This window comes from Pezoporus flaviventris, unplaced genomic scaffold (genome assembly GCF_033815535.1).
Source record: "Pezoporus flaviventris isolate CSIRO_AGI_PZ_B2104156 unplaced genomic scaffold, CSIRO_AGI_Pfla_v1 ptg000036l, whole genome shotgun sequence".
In the NCBI taxonomy this organism is placed as follows: domain Eukaryota; kingdom Metazoa; phylum Chordata; class Aves; order Psittaciformes; family Psittacidae; genus Pezoporus; species Pezoporus flaviventris.
The window spans coordinates 11,272,624-11,286,010 of record NW_026892584.1 but is presented as its reverse complement, the minus strand read 5'-3'; the positions used below and the strand labels follow the sequence as shown (position 1 = coordinate 11,286,010).

The 13,387-nt window shown below is 46.4% G+C and overlaps 1 long non-coding RNA gene across 1 annotated transcript; it reads left to right on the top strand.

Moving 5' to 3' along the window:
- The first annotated feature begins 4,005 nt into the window (after nt 1-4,005).
- LOC133274756 (uncharacterized) lies at nt 4,006-10,213 on the top strand. Its single transcript, XR_009745237.1, has 3 exons — nt 4,006-4,223; nt 8,900-8,934; nt 10,053-10,213. It is a non-coding gene; the product is annotated as an uncharacterized LOC133274756 (long non-coding RNA).
- The last annotated feature ends 3,174 nt before the right edge of the window (nt 10,214-13,387 follow it).

Genomic DNA, 13,387 nt, shown 5'->3' with positions numbered 1-13,387 from the left:
TAACTTCAAGTGTTTCAGTGCTGATGTCTGTGTAAGTGGATGTCAAAACCAAAATAGCTGTATCATGCAAAAATATCAAAAGATGTTTTGAAAGCACTCAAATATGACAGGGAGGATAAAAGAAACAGGCTTTGTGGGTGATAGAACAACTCAAGTAAAATCTATTTCTCTTACAACAAATTCACTTTGGATAATGTAACCATTTTTGGATGACAGAAAATGTCAGTGGAAGTTCCTCTGTAGCTCAAGCATGGAGATATAAGTGCAGAGTCATGGGTGGGTTTGGGTGAGGAAGGACCTTGGGAGGTTCTCTGGCCCAACTCCGAGGCTAAAGCAGGACCTGCTTCGGTATGAGACTGGTTTGCTAGGTGGAGGTCAGTAGCTGGTGAATAAGGGATAGGTACTGTTTCATTGCAGGAGTTAGGTATCTCTTGGGTTGTGAAAGAGCACCTGTTTTATGGGAAGGACATAGATGATTTTATTTACAAACTCTATAGTCTTTAATGAATGTGAAGCCACAGATGATTTCAGACTTCCAGAGCTGCAGAGGTTTTCAGATGCAGTTTTCCAACACTTCTTTTAGTTTGCTAGCTGAGTGTCGTAGGAGCAATGATCCATGGAAATACTGCCTAGTGTGCAGTGGGGGGGGAAGGGGATCAAAAAAACAACCAAAAATACAAGCATTTGGCCAAAGTGCCCATCTTTATGCAATCCATAAAGTTATCACGGCTAATGTGTGTGCACTGTATTTAAAGTCTTGATGCCCTGAGTGTACTAGCTGCTGCAATAGGTCAGCCAAAAGCCAGAAAAGATAAGCAGAACTGACTGCAGCTCCCCTGCAAGTGGTCCTGCTATGCCATATATTCCTGTGGCCCATCTCAAATGACCAGTCTGGGTGCTCCTACCTATCATAAAGAAATGTGATACTGGTCTGTGTTACCTAGTGGAAACTTCTGTAGATCCCTGCCCAGCCTCTAGTTGCTATTCAAGGAGGAACACTGGTTTGCTGTATCCTCTCCCAGGCAGAGATGCTGTCACTGGAAAAGCATGCCAGGTTCTGGCTTGATGTCAGCACGTGGATGGACTTTATGCAGTTTGAGACCCTGGTTCATGTGTGTGACCTGCATGCATGCTCCTTTTGGCTTGCATGCTGTCTCCTAACCTGGCAGCTGGTGAGAGTGGCTTCTCCAAAGACGTGCTCACTGCACCCTCATATAACAAAATCTGATAGTTTCTGGTAGAAATGTGGCTACAGATGGGATCATCTCTCTCATGTGGTCCATGCTATCAGTAGGAAGCATGAGGTGTAGCTGTTGGTTTGCTTGCTCTCAAGGCTTGTGTGGCTGTGCTGCAGCAGCTCAGAGGGCAGCCCAAGTACACATTGCTGCTGATGAAGGGAGAAGAGATGATTTCAAGACGGCAAAATATATATCCCAGAGCAGGACAATCTACAGTAAAGTGAGGCAGAGCTGATGATGAAAATGGTGCAGGCTGTGAGTAAAACTGCTGTGCAATGGCATCATGAGATGAAATAAGGACTAGATGTAAGGTATGTGTGAGAAGCATGGGGTATGCTGCTAAGGTATGAAACAAATATTGAAGAGGATTATAGTTGTGTGCTGAAGTGGATAGAGAGACCCACAAAGGGAAGGAAGGGCAACCATAAAATGGGCTGTGAGGAATGAACCTCAGTTGTGAACTAGATGACAGCAGAGCAAACAGAGGATGTGAGCGTCAGATATACAATCTGTCCAGAGGGATGAGCATATACCTTCAGTCCTATGCAAAGAGGGAACTGGATCATGCTGGGACCGGAAACAAGATGCAAGACACTGACACGAGTGCTTTGACAGGTAGCCTATAGGATGCACAGCCATCCTTTGAGACAGTATGAAGTAATGGGCTATGCTTCCAAGGGGTGGTGATGGGAAAGACAGAGCATGGATATCATGCGTAATGAATGTTGTGTGGAGCAGTTGTCCAGCATGTCCAGATCAGGAACTGAGCTGAGTGTATAGGAACTAAAGAAGATGCTGCAGACAGTAATGTTTGCATTTCATCTATTTGAAAATAGAGATGCAGCAGGTAGAAACCTCTGGTTACCTCTAGTAGCTTGCATCAGCATCACATTTGTCAAGATGCCTAGAGGGGAATTTGAGTGATGTGGAGTGCCACTGGTGCACAAACAGCACTACTCTGGCAGAGGCTGTGCAACCCTTCAAGATGCTCACATTGCTCCTGCCAACTGACTGGCAGCAAATGGGCCAGACAGAACCACGGGAGTGTTCAGCCTCGTATCTGCTGAGAACCACCCTGCTCTAAGCCAGGGCTTCACGTGCACTTGCACACACATGCTTTCCTGTTAACTAATCAGTGGGGTTAATCAACCCCATCCTTGGTGTAGAGACCTGAGTCATGAGGCCCTGTCAGTCTATAACAGCAGGCAGGCAAAGGAGGCTGGTGAATGCCATTGCCAAATTGGGTCCACTGGGGACATAAAAGGAGAAACAGCTGGGGGACTCCCCTCCATACATCCCCACTCTGCAGCCAGTTTGGGCAAATGCAGTATTCCTTGGAGACATATCCAGCTGGTGGAGTGTCCGAGGAAAACTAGCCAATGGAAGGTGGCAGAAATGCTCGATGGTGCTGAGAACGCAGTGTGAAAGCTGGTTTGCTGTGTTAGTGCCTTTGAGGGACCTGGGGAGGGGGCATGGAGGCCGCCATACTTGGTCCGGCCATGTGTCCCCATGCAGGTGCCATTCTCCAAAGCAGTGTGGGGTGCTCACCCCAGCTCCCCCACCCAGCAAACTCCCGGCCAAAGGCAGGGGTCTGAGGATGCATGGTCCCCCTCTCACCCAACGAGTAACAAAAGCATTGCCTGGAGCTGGATTGCAGGGGGGAAGCGAGGGGATAAGGTGCCTGACAGCTGGAGAATAGAAGCTGGAGTGGGGGTTTTTGCTCATGCACATTACCTGGTGAATGGGAGGCTGCAGCTCCTGCTCCACAGCTTTAAAACTTGTCTACATCCTCAGCTGGGGACCCTTTCTTGCAAGCAGCAGGGAAAGAGAGGGCAGGAATCAATCTGTGACCAAGGCCAAAAATAACCCCTGCCCTGCAGCTACCAAAGTTGTTCTCTGCTCCTACAGGCTGGGGGAATAGGGGTGCTGGAGTTGCCAGGGACATTGGAGGGCACGCTTTGCATCGCCAGGGAACCCTGCCAAGGAGAGGCATGGGGAGCTGAAGCCTGAGAGGGGCAGTGAAATGGAAACCATGAGCCAGAGGATTGTGCAAGGCAATGCAATCCTCTGCCGGCAGAGCCATGCAACTGTGGAGGGTGCTTAGGCAGTGAAACCCCTTGGGGCACCTGGATTGTTGGTGGGGTACAGCCATCTGGGGTTTGCTGTCTGTAAGATGTTCTTACTTAAACACTGCTTTCATATCATGCTTTGAGCATGGCTTGAGTTCAGACAAGCTCTCTTGTTGCACATCTATTCTCCTGCTTCTTGTTCCAGGTCTCCTCAAGCCCTGATGCATGGCAGAGCCTTGGTAGTCTTAGTGAGAGGTCAGAGTGTGCCACACACAAGCCCACACACGACATGTGCTATGTGCTTCTGAATTCTTACATGCCTGTGACCACTCGTGTCAGACAGCAGTAAGTCCCCAAGCCCATCACAGGCTCTAACTAATTCATGTGTAGTGGGGCAGCAGGGAAGAACCCCTGCCCAGCCAGGAGAGCAGAGGCTGCTGCTCTATGTTGGGATTACAAGATCCAGGATGCCACAACCAGGTTTTAAGCAGTGACCGTGCACCATGGAGTTGCAGGGGACCCACAATTTGTTTCTGAGGTGCCTTTGCCTCAGATACCCCTCTTTAGGTTCTGCCTGCCTGCTGGGGTTGTAAATATAGAAACACAAGCCCTGGAGTTGGGTTTTCTTTTTCCTCCAAACATGTCCCTCCCATCTTAGCCTCATCTGTGCAATTCCTCCAGCTGCTCCTATACATGGTATGACCTTTTTATCCCCTTCCCTCGCTTCGCCCTCCAACCCCCCACCCCGTCCCTGCTTCCTTCCCTGCCCAGCACAGGGAGCCTGGGGCCAATTGGCTCCTCCATACGATCAAATGTCACTATAAGTTGAGAGCTGCTCCACCTTGGGAGGCTCGCAGATCCCAGCCTGCCTGTCCCCTTCAGCAGGGAGCTCGGTGCTTCTCTCTGTTCATCCCAGGTAAGCAGGAGTCACAGCAAGGGATGCTGCTGTGGGGATAAAAGCTGCAAAGGGGCTGGGTCTTGGTTTGAATGGAGAAGCATCAGGGGAGGGTTGGGGTCCACAGGATCTGGGATCTGGCAGAGGATCCTAAGAGGCACTTTTCCTTCCTGGCTTTGGTTAGGCACTGCATGATGCTCGTGTCACCTGCAGTGACTCAGGTGCTCTGAAGTCTCAAGGGTCAGTGGTAGTAGAAAGACCCTTCCAAAACCGAAGTGTGGGGCTAGGAATGACATGGCATTTCTTGGGGCACTTGGCAAAACCCTTCAGTAGCAGGAGGGAAGCGCTGACCTTCCCTCCCTGTCACCCAGAGAAAAGGATGGCTGAGGTGGGAGGGAGGCAGGACAGGATTGTTAGGAAGCTGCTGGGAGGCGAGGAAGACTGTGGGGTGTGGGACCAGAGGGAGACCTGAGAAACACAAATGTGGTCATGGAAAACTGCCCCATCCCATGGAAAAGAAGAAAACCGGGAGAGAACCTCCTTGTGCTTATGGAGGGGCAGGAGGATGGGGTTAATTCAGAGTGGTGATGGGATGCTCCCTGTGTGCATGGCTTCAAACCCCTGCAGTTGGTATGGCAGACTGCCCCCTCCTTGGGGGGATATCTCAGCTTTGTTCCTAGCAAGCCCCCTGCAGGCATCGGCCAAATTGTAATACACCAAAGACAAGGATAAAGGACACATTTTGGGGCAGGGAATCAGGATTTTGCTATGTGTCAGTGGAGCTTGCAGCAGCACTTGGGTTCTGCTACCCTGTTTCAGCAGCAGCACTGCAGTGGATGCTTCACTTTTCAGCCCATGGGGAGAGAAACATTTTCTGCTGGAAAGTGCTGTGCAGTTCAGAAACAAAGGGTGGAGACAGAGGGATAGAAGAAATACAGGTTTTAAAAGGTATATGTTTATATATAGAAAAGTATATATAGATATTTAATAGAGATACAGAACATCTATTTTTTAGTGTATATACATGTATGTAAAAAAGTAGATGCAGTGGGTTTGCAGAGGCTCTTGCTGGGAAAGCATGGACATGTGGTGCCTAGTGGACCATGCCCCTAGTCCTTGCCTGATAGTTGTCCCTGCCGGGTCCCACTGACCATGCATGGCTGCTTTTGTCCTCCCCCCTTTCCGTATGCCTCTTGCTACCTTGCCTCCCTTGTATGGCCTGGCTTGGGAAGGGATGATTGATGGGCGGGTTATTTCCAGGGATGGCCTGGAGGTGTAAGGCAGCCCATTCCCCCTCCCTGGTGCATTCTCAGCTGCTAAGAGGCTTCTTAGGATGTGCTGGCTCTGCTCTTGCAGCCAAGAACAGGAGCATTTGGGGCCAAAAGGGACATGGCATTCCTGCCTATCTGGGACTGATGAAGACTTGGGTATTTGTCCTTCCAGACATGACCTGCGTAGTTTGAACCAAATGCAGGAAATAACCTTTGATTTAACCTTTGAGGGTGGGAGCAGGCAGGAAGTTTTTGGTCTGGTGAAACTTTCCCATGTGTTTTGATTTCCCTCCAAATGGTTGGCAGCATTAACTAATTGGTTTTATTACATCCTTAAGCCTCAGTCAAGACCAGATCCCATTTTTCTGCCACTGTACAAACAAAGCCCAGTTATTGCCTTAAGGTGCTAACAGCCTTAATCCAAGGCTGCATTTGCTGTGTGTAAAGTAATTTCCACAGAAGGGTAATCTCGAGCCAGCTGGACACTTTCTGTTGCCTTCAGTGAACTTAATCCTAACTGCAAAAAACACCACTCTGAGCAGATTGCTTGCTTTATTGCCTTGAGGATGTAGATATGGTTTGGTTTTGTTGGCTGCTTTGGTGACAGATTTAGCTACGTGGACAGTGCTGGGCATCCAACAGCCTTTCTCTCATCTTGGGTGGCTGTTGCTATGATGGTCTGTGTTTTGCCCCTGGCTTTGAGGGACCAGATGGCTTTTGAATGCTATAAAGTGCACAGACACCTTGTTCTCCTTGATGTGAGACCTTTTTGGCTTTCCAGCCAGGGCAGTGGCAGTCAGCTACAGCCTTAAATGCCAGCTCCTCCTAATGAAGTGACTGAACTTGGCTGAATGTTTGGCCCTTGCAAGGCTGAAATCTCCATGTCCCCCTGATTTTTTGTCCCCCTTACTGTAGCCTGGGGGGTTCTGTCTGGCTCATCTGCACAAAGTCTGCCAATGCACTTGTTATTAATTCATTTTATCTGGGGCCTAGAAACCCCCTCAGGGTTGGGGTCTTATGGTGTCAGGGGTGCTGGCATTCTCTCTTGGCTTTTATAGCATGCAGACAGATGCCATGCAAAATCCCATTGGCATTTGCAGCGCTTGGATTAACAAATATGGAAGGGTGTAGGGGAACAGCCAATGTGGCAACCGTCGGCAAGATCTCCTTAGAGCTAAATTGGAGACTAGATGAGCTCATTCCAATAACTGTTAATGGAAAGCCTGATTGCAAAGACTCCCATTGACTTAAATTGCCTTGGAAAGAACAGCATACACTGTGTTATGTGCCTACCCTACACCAAACAGACATCGATCAGACATTTGTTCTCTCTATGCATATGCAGTGCTCTTGAGCTGATTTCTTCTCCACCATTGAGCAGTATTACTTCTCACTGGAGTGTGAGGGAAGAAGAGTTTAGCCCAGCGCTCTTTAAAAGTCCTCTTTTTCCCCTCCACCTTGGCAAGAAAGAAATCTGAATTTACAAATTAAAGGCAGAATCTATGGGAGGATTGGCCATTGACTTGAGTCTTTACAGATCACACATTTTGGAAGAAGCCAGCAGCTGGGCATCTGGCAGGTTCCCTCTCCATGCTTTTTCAAGGGGAAGCTCTGCTAACCCACTGCATAAACCAACATAATATGTTACTATATGTATTACTAATAGATTGAATAATTTTTGGAGGCTGAAATGAGATTGCAGACCTGCTAGCTGCTCTGCAAATAGCCAGTGGAAGTCTTTATCTGGAAGATTGGATGATCTAGATAAAAAGACCAAGGGATAGAGATCAGAGGTGGTGTAGCATTCAAATAAGTAATAGAAGAAGGAGCAGGAATCAATGCAGCAGGAGCTGATGCAGCAGAAAAGCCTTCTGCAGAGCTGAAATTCCTCCCAAACACAAAGTTCCTCCCGGATTCCTCTTGCCTCTTGGGTTTAGAGTACCCAAAGTAGTCCTGTTACACTGGCTGTTGCACTTGAGGAGTGGGCAATCACAGCTGCCAAGTTAAAAGCAGCCTGGGACCAAGAGATCATTGAACCCAAATCTCATGTGTCCTTGCAGTAAGTTATCCTCCCATCAAGCTGTTCAGACTGGGTCATAGCATGGCCATTGCTGGCACTACTTCCAGGGCAATGCTGAATTTCAGATAGAAAATAAATGAGGAACTAGAAGAAAAAAAATCCAAGCTGTTTAGCACTGCTTAGAATATGGGGGTTTTAAATCCTGTTGGTGTTAATATATGGTGCCCAGGGTCATTGCTGGGGAAGGAGAGAATCCCTTATAGGGCAGGGTTGGAGCCTAAGGGATTACTGCCTTCCTCTGAAATAGAAAGCTGCCAAGCTGCAGTTGTTTCTTTTGAACATAAGTCAGCCCACCTGCTCCTTCAAGACATCTCTCATATATCAGCTGAGTAATCAAGTCATGAAAGTCACAGTTTGGGTTTCCCAATGAGGAGGAGCCTGGCTTTCTAGTTTAAGACCTGATGTGGATTTGGAGGAAGTTTTGAGGGGCCCTTCCCCTCCTCCTCCCTTAGCCTCAGAGCAGCTGATGCTTTTAGAACCACAGTGTTGCACCACTGCCATCACAATATCACACCAATATCACAGTCTGCACTGAACCCAGTGCAGACTGTATTACCATGATGCTTCGCATAGCAATGCTTCTCCTTCTGACTCCAGTTGGAGTTCCTTCCATGCTGTAGCTCTCTGCGCGTGGTGGTCTGCATGCAGCCGTGACTCAGGCCGCACAGAAATGCAAGCCACAACAGCACCATGGATCAGTTCACTTCTGCCCCCCAGTGCAAGGATTGGTTGCAATAAACGCAGCTGGTTATACCAATGTGAATTGCCTACCCAGGCATTTGGCAAGTTTTCATCTTAAGCTAATTAACAACTAATTGTTCATTCATTCATCAGCTGTATAAACCAAACACACTTCTGGGTGCTGGCAAGTAAGTAGTTATGTGGGTATATTGGTAGTTTTAGTTATTTTCTTTTTGGCTCTGACTGATGCTTTGTAGCTGGCACCTTCCCACTCATGGAAGCGTAGAAGAAGGAAAAACCTGTCTGTTCTTACTGGAGTGATGGAAATGTCAGATGGGTGCAAGAGGACACCCTGATCTGTGCCCATCTCCTGAGCTCTGGATGTTTTGTTACTTAAAGCCAGGACCAGGTTTCCCCTGGGCCTGCCTGTGGGAAGCAATTGGGTTGGCAGGGCATGTCTTTCCTCTTCTCCTTTGACCTGGCTGGCAAAGGTCTGTGCTGCTCCCAAAACGGCAGTGTTGGTAGGGGATTGGCTGCTGTGTGGGAAAGCAGGTGCCTGGGATTTTTTGCCCTCAAATGTCAACCCATCTGCTCCTGCCTTGGCATTTTTTAGGAGACGCTCTCACTAATAACACTTCTTTTTTTTCTCTTTATCTTTTGTCTAGAAACTCATTGCCAACATGTCTGATACCGAGGAAGTGTAAGTAGAGAGAAAGCTGCCTGCATATCTGTTCAGCTTGGCTCCATGCAGCAGTGAGGGCATGCCTGCAGGGAGGAGAGCCTGGGTGCCACTCTGTGCACAGCCCAAAGCCTCCTGAGGAAATGGGGAAGGGCTGTCTTGGCTTTGAGTGTCAAAGGGTCCATCAAAGTTCACCTGTTACTCTCCCTGTCTAACACAGGACATCCTCCAAATACTTCTACACAGCTCAGCCTGTGGCCTTACCTGGAGAAGGGAAATAAAACACACAGTGTGGTGGAGGAGCCACTTTCTGCCCTGGTTTAACAAATCTAGAGTAATATAACAAAACCCAATGGGATCATTGGACATTTTTGCATCAGTAGATACGGGGAGGAGATTTAGGGCAATCATGGGATCATGGACAGACTTGTAGTGGTCACTAAGCCTCCTCTTCTCAACTCAGCTCAACCTGTGTCATTTTGTCAAGCCTGCTCTCAAAAACAAATTCCAAAGATGAGGTTTGGCACCTTTATCAGACAATCTCTTAACACGTCCTTCATTCAGGGTCTTGCCCCAGGGCTGCTCTGAGGTTTGGGTTTCTTGCAAGGTGATGGTAAAACAGGAGAAGCTGGCAAGTGTGGGCAAGGAATGGGAACAGGCCACAAGACTGGTTTTAGAACAGCCACAGGATGAACACTGAGCAGCATCTGGTTTATGCCAAATTTTTATTAAACAGCCTCAGGGTTCATGAAGCATTGTAGCACATCTGGGTTGGTGTGGGCCATCAGCTGTAAGCTGGCTTGCCTGGCACAGTGGGGCTGAGGTCCAGCTTCATCAGTTCCTGCACAGTGCTCAAATGTGGGTATCATGTTGTAGATCTGTGGTGGTAAGATTTTTCCTGGATATAGAACCATAAACACCTTCAGAATTTGAAATGCTATTTAAAATAAAACCCAAACCCAGTCACTTTACTACTTTTAAAACCAGATGGTTCCTAGGAGAGCAGAGGGAGAATGGGGGAAAGAAGAAAGACTTCAAACAACAGTGCATTGGGTTGCTTCGATTTAAAGCTTGGCAACAATATGGAGTGGAAGAAATATTTACATAGTTTCAATAACCTTTTTTTCCCTCTCTCACAGGGAGCAAGGAGAGGGTAAGTCTTAATTCTGTCTCTAATTGCTTCCATGCAAGCCTTCAGCATTTGCTGGTCGTGTCCATCTTCTCCTTTCTGCCCACTGTTGAGATTTTAACAAAAAGTCTCACTACCGTTAGGCAAATCAGAGTTTTCTCTGTGTATGTTTGTCTGACTATCACCAGCTTCTGGTGATTTCACAGCACTTTTAGCACAGGAAGACTTGTCTCTCTTTGTGCTGCAGGCAGCCCTCGGGGTTTCGTACTGATGCCCTGTTTGCAGGGGACGCTGCTATTTTTCGTACGGGCACTGCCATCTGCTGGCAATTCGTTTTGAGGCTTTTGTATACACAGTATTTTCTGGTTTAAAACGTATCCCCCCCCCAAGCAATACACATAGAAACATACATACATGGGGCTTTTTTTTCGCTGTTTTTTTCTTTTACCTTGAGGCCTTCTCTGACACTTTAATCCTTCTAATGTGTGTGTACACTTGAGTTCCCCTCGCCCAAGAAAAAATTCAATACAATATGGCCTTCCTCCCCTTTTTATACCTCCTCTTTTTCTCTAAGTCATTTTACTTGCTATTTTACTTGGTGAATTGCAAATGGCCTCTTAAGGACCTTCTTGCCCAGCATCCATGTGAGAGCAAAGGGCTCTGCCACTGGTAACATCTTACCAATCTGTCAAGACTGATGTTTGATTTGTCTGCTCTTTTTTTCCCTCCGCCTATTTCAATGCAGAGGAGTACGAAGAAGAAGGTAACAAAAACCCTTGGAACGTAATTTATCTTTCTTTGAGTCTTGGTCCTGCTTTTTCCTTGTCTGTATTTCACCCTTCTCTTTGGTGCTTGCTGCTAAAGGTGATCTGAAAGACTTGATCAGTAAATCAGTCAGAAATTATAAAACCAGCTAGGTTTGGGCTGTGATGTGCAGAACCTTCCCATTATGGCAGATTTCTGTGAGCCATAGGGATGGTTGTAAACCTGGAAGCTAACCTGCCCCTTAACTTTTAGAGCAGGGATTAGCACAGAGCCCACACAACGTATCATCACTGAAATCCTGCCACTCTCACTTTGGAAATGTCCAGAGTTTAGATATTGAAACTGAAAAGAAGAGCAGGTTGATCAACTCCTGAGGAGCACCTGACAGGGTGCTGCTATGGATAGAAGAGGTGAGGCAGAGAACTGACTGACAAAGATGAAGTTTTTTAACGTGCCTTTTGCTGGCAAAAGGTGATTTGACAAGCTGCTAGAGCCGATCTGGAAAGATGGAGCATGAAAAGCCTTTCTCACCTGAGTTGTTTCACCTTTTGTAGGCAGCAGGGAGAGGAAGATATGGAGATGTATCACAGTCTTTGCTGGGCACTTTTGACATGCTGGCTCAGTTCAGGCGAGTGTAGCTGCCAGTTGTCATCCTGCATTTTCCCAAGGTGTCTGGGACCAGGGGACAAACTCTGGGGCTGTTTCCCAGGATCTGCCCTTAGTGTCCCAGACATCTGCTAAGGTGTCAAGAGCAAGACCCTTTACTAGGAGGTAAAATATTTGCATGTGGAGGGTGTGAGATCAGTTCTGAGACAGAGACATGTCCCTGTGTAGAAATGGCCCTATAGGGGATTTTACACACAGCTGCCAATTTTTTTTTTATTTTTTTTTTATTTTTTTTTTTGCCATGGATTCCCTCAGATTGCTGCAACTGGCCAATGCCCATCAGTAGCAGGAACGGAGGTGTGGCTGTGGCCATGCTGAGGGTAGTTCCTGCCCTAAGGTACATTATTCTTTAGTCTCTAATTCCCCATCATGGGTTCTAAGGGGGTCAAGGGTTCAGAAAAAAACTGAAAGAGAGTTGTTAAATGGGCTGTAGAGCTGCCTTTGGTCAACATCGTACGTCTAGTCCTGCCTGGAGAGGCAGAGCCAGGGATGTGAAGGTGCTATTCATGCTCCATCCTTCATGCCTTGTCAAATATCCAAAGAGTAAGCAAAGGGTGATGGTCCTACAGACAAGCCTTCTTTAAAGGAGAAGCATTTCTTGCCTTTCTTCTTTCTTCCCTGTCTACTTTTGGGTTTCAAGAATTTAATGATTAATGTGAAATTAATAGGCAGGTGACTTCCTATTCCTTTAATCTGCATGACTATCTCCTCTCAGGTGTTATCTTCTTGCTCCCCACTCTTGTGTGACCTTTGCATTCTCTTCCAAAGTCATCCACTTCCTTTCCACATAACTTTTCTCCATCACTTTCTAACCACTTTTTTCTCCAGGCCTCGGCTCACTCCAATACCAGCTTCTAACAGTTTTCTGTTTTCATTTTCTTGCTTGCTGTTGCTTCTTGTTCCATGACACTTGCCACCTGAAGCTCAGGAAGAAGGTTTGTGGCATGGCTTCACTTTCTCTCTCAGTGTGGAGGAAGAATGCGTGTGAGGAAATACATATGAAATGGTTCACACCCAGTGGCCAGGACTTGGTCCCAAGCCACAGACATCAATGCAATGATGGACATTGATGTCACTTATTGAGCTGGTAGGAAATTGGGCCTGGTTTTTGTTTGTTTTTTTTTTTTTTTCCTTTTGTCTAAAAATGCAACCCAAAACAGTTAGATATACATATGTATAAGAAATAAAATACACATGTACATGAAAAAAGTATATAATACACACATATATATAATATATATACAATCTATGTGTATTTGTGTACATGGAAACAAATATAAGTATTTTTTTGGTCTACCATTTTAATGAACTGCTTGACAATTTTGTCTCAACAGTGCCAAGGCTCCTCCTTTCTTTCTGAAAACTTATGTTTTTAAAAAGGAGGGGGACACCCTGCGAAGTTTATATACATCTGTTGAAAATCAGGAATTGATTTCTTTGAAATGTCAAAAATTGATAAATGTTGGTGAAAAGTTTTTGCCATTTGAGAAAAAAAAAATTAAACTACAAGAAATACAGAAATTTTATTTTGGTTAAAAATGCACCAGAAGTCAGTTTTAAGAAATTTTAGCCAGCTCTAATAAAGAATAAAATAGTGAATGCCTTTTTTTTTAATGTGGTTTTCATTTGTGGTCATGTTCCCATATTTCAGTAACATTTATAACCCCATCACATGCCCATAAAAATATTATTTTTCATTCTCTCTCACCCTGTAATCCCATCATTGTGTATTCTTAACCATAATGGCCTGAGAGCCTTGCAAACTTCAAGAATGTTCCAATAATTTTCTTGTTTTAATTTTCTTCTCCCATTCCCTTTGCTGTGTGACTTTTCCTATCTGCAGAAGAGGTTCAAGAAGAAGGTATGTGAAACGCTTCTCAGCCCCCCTCTTTCCTGCAGCAGGGCTGGGTGCTG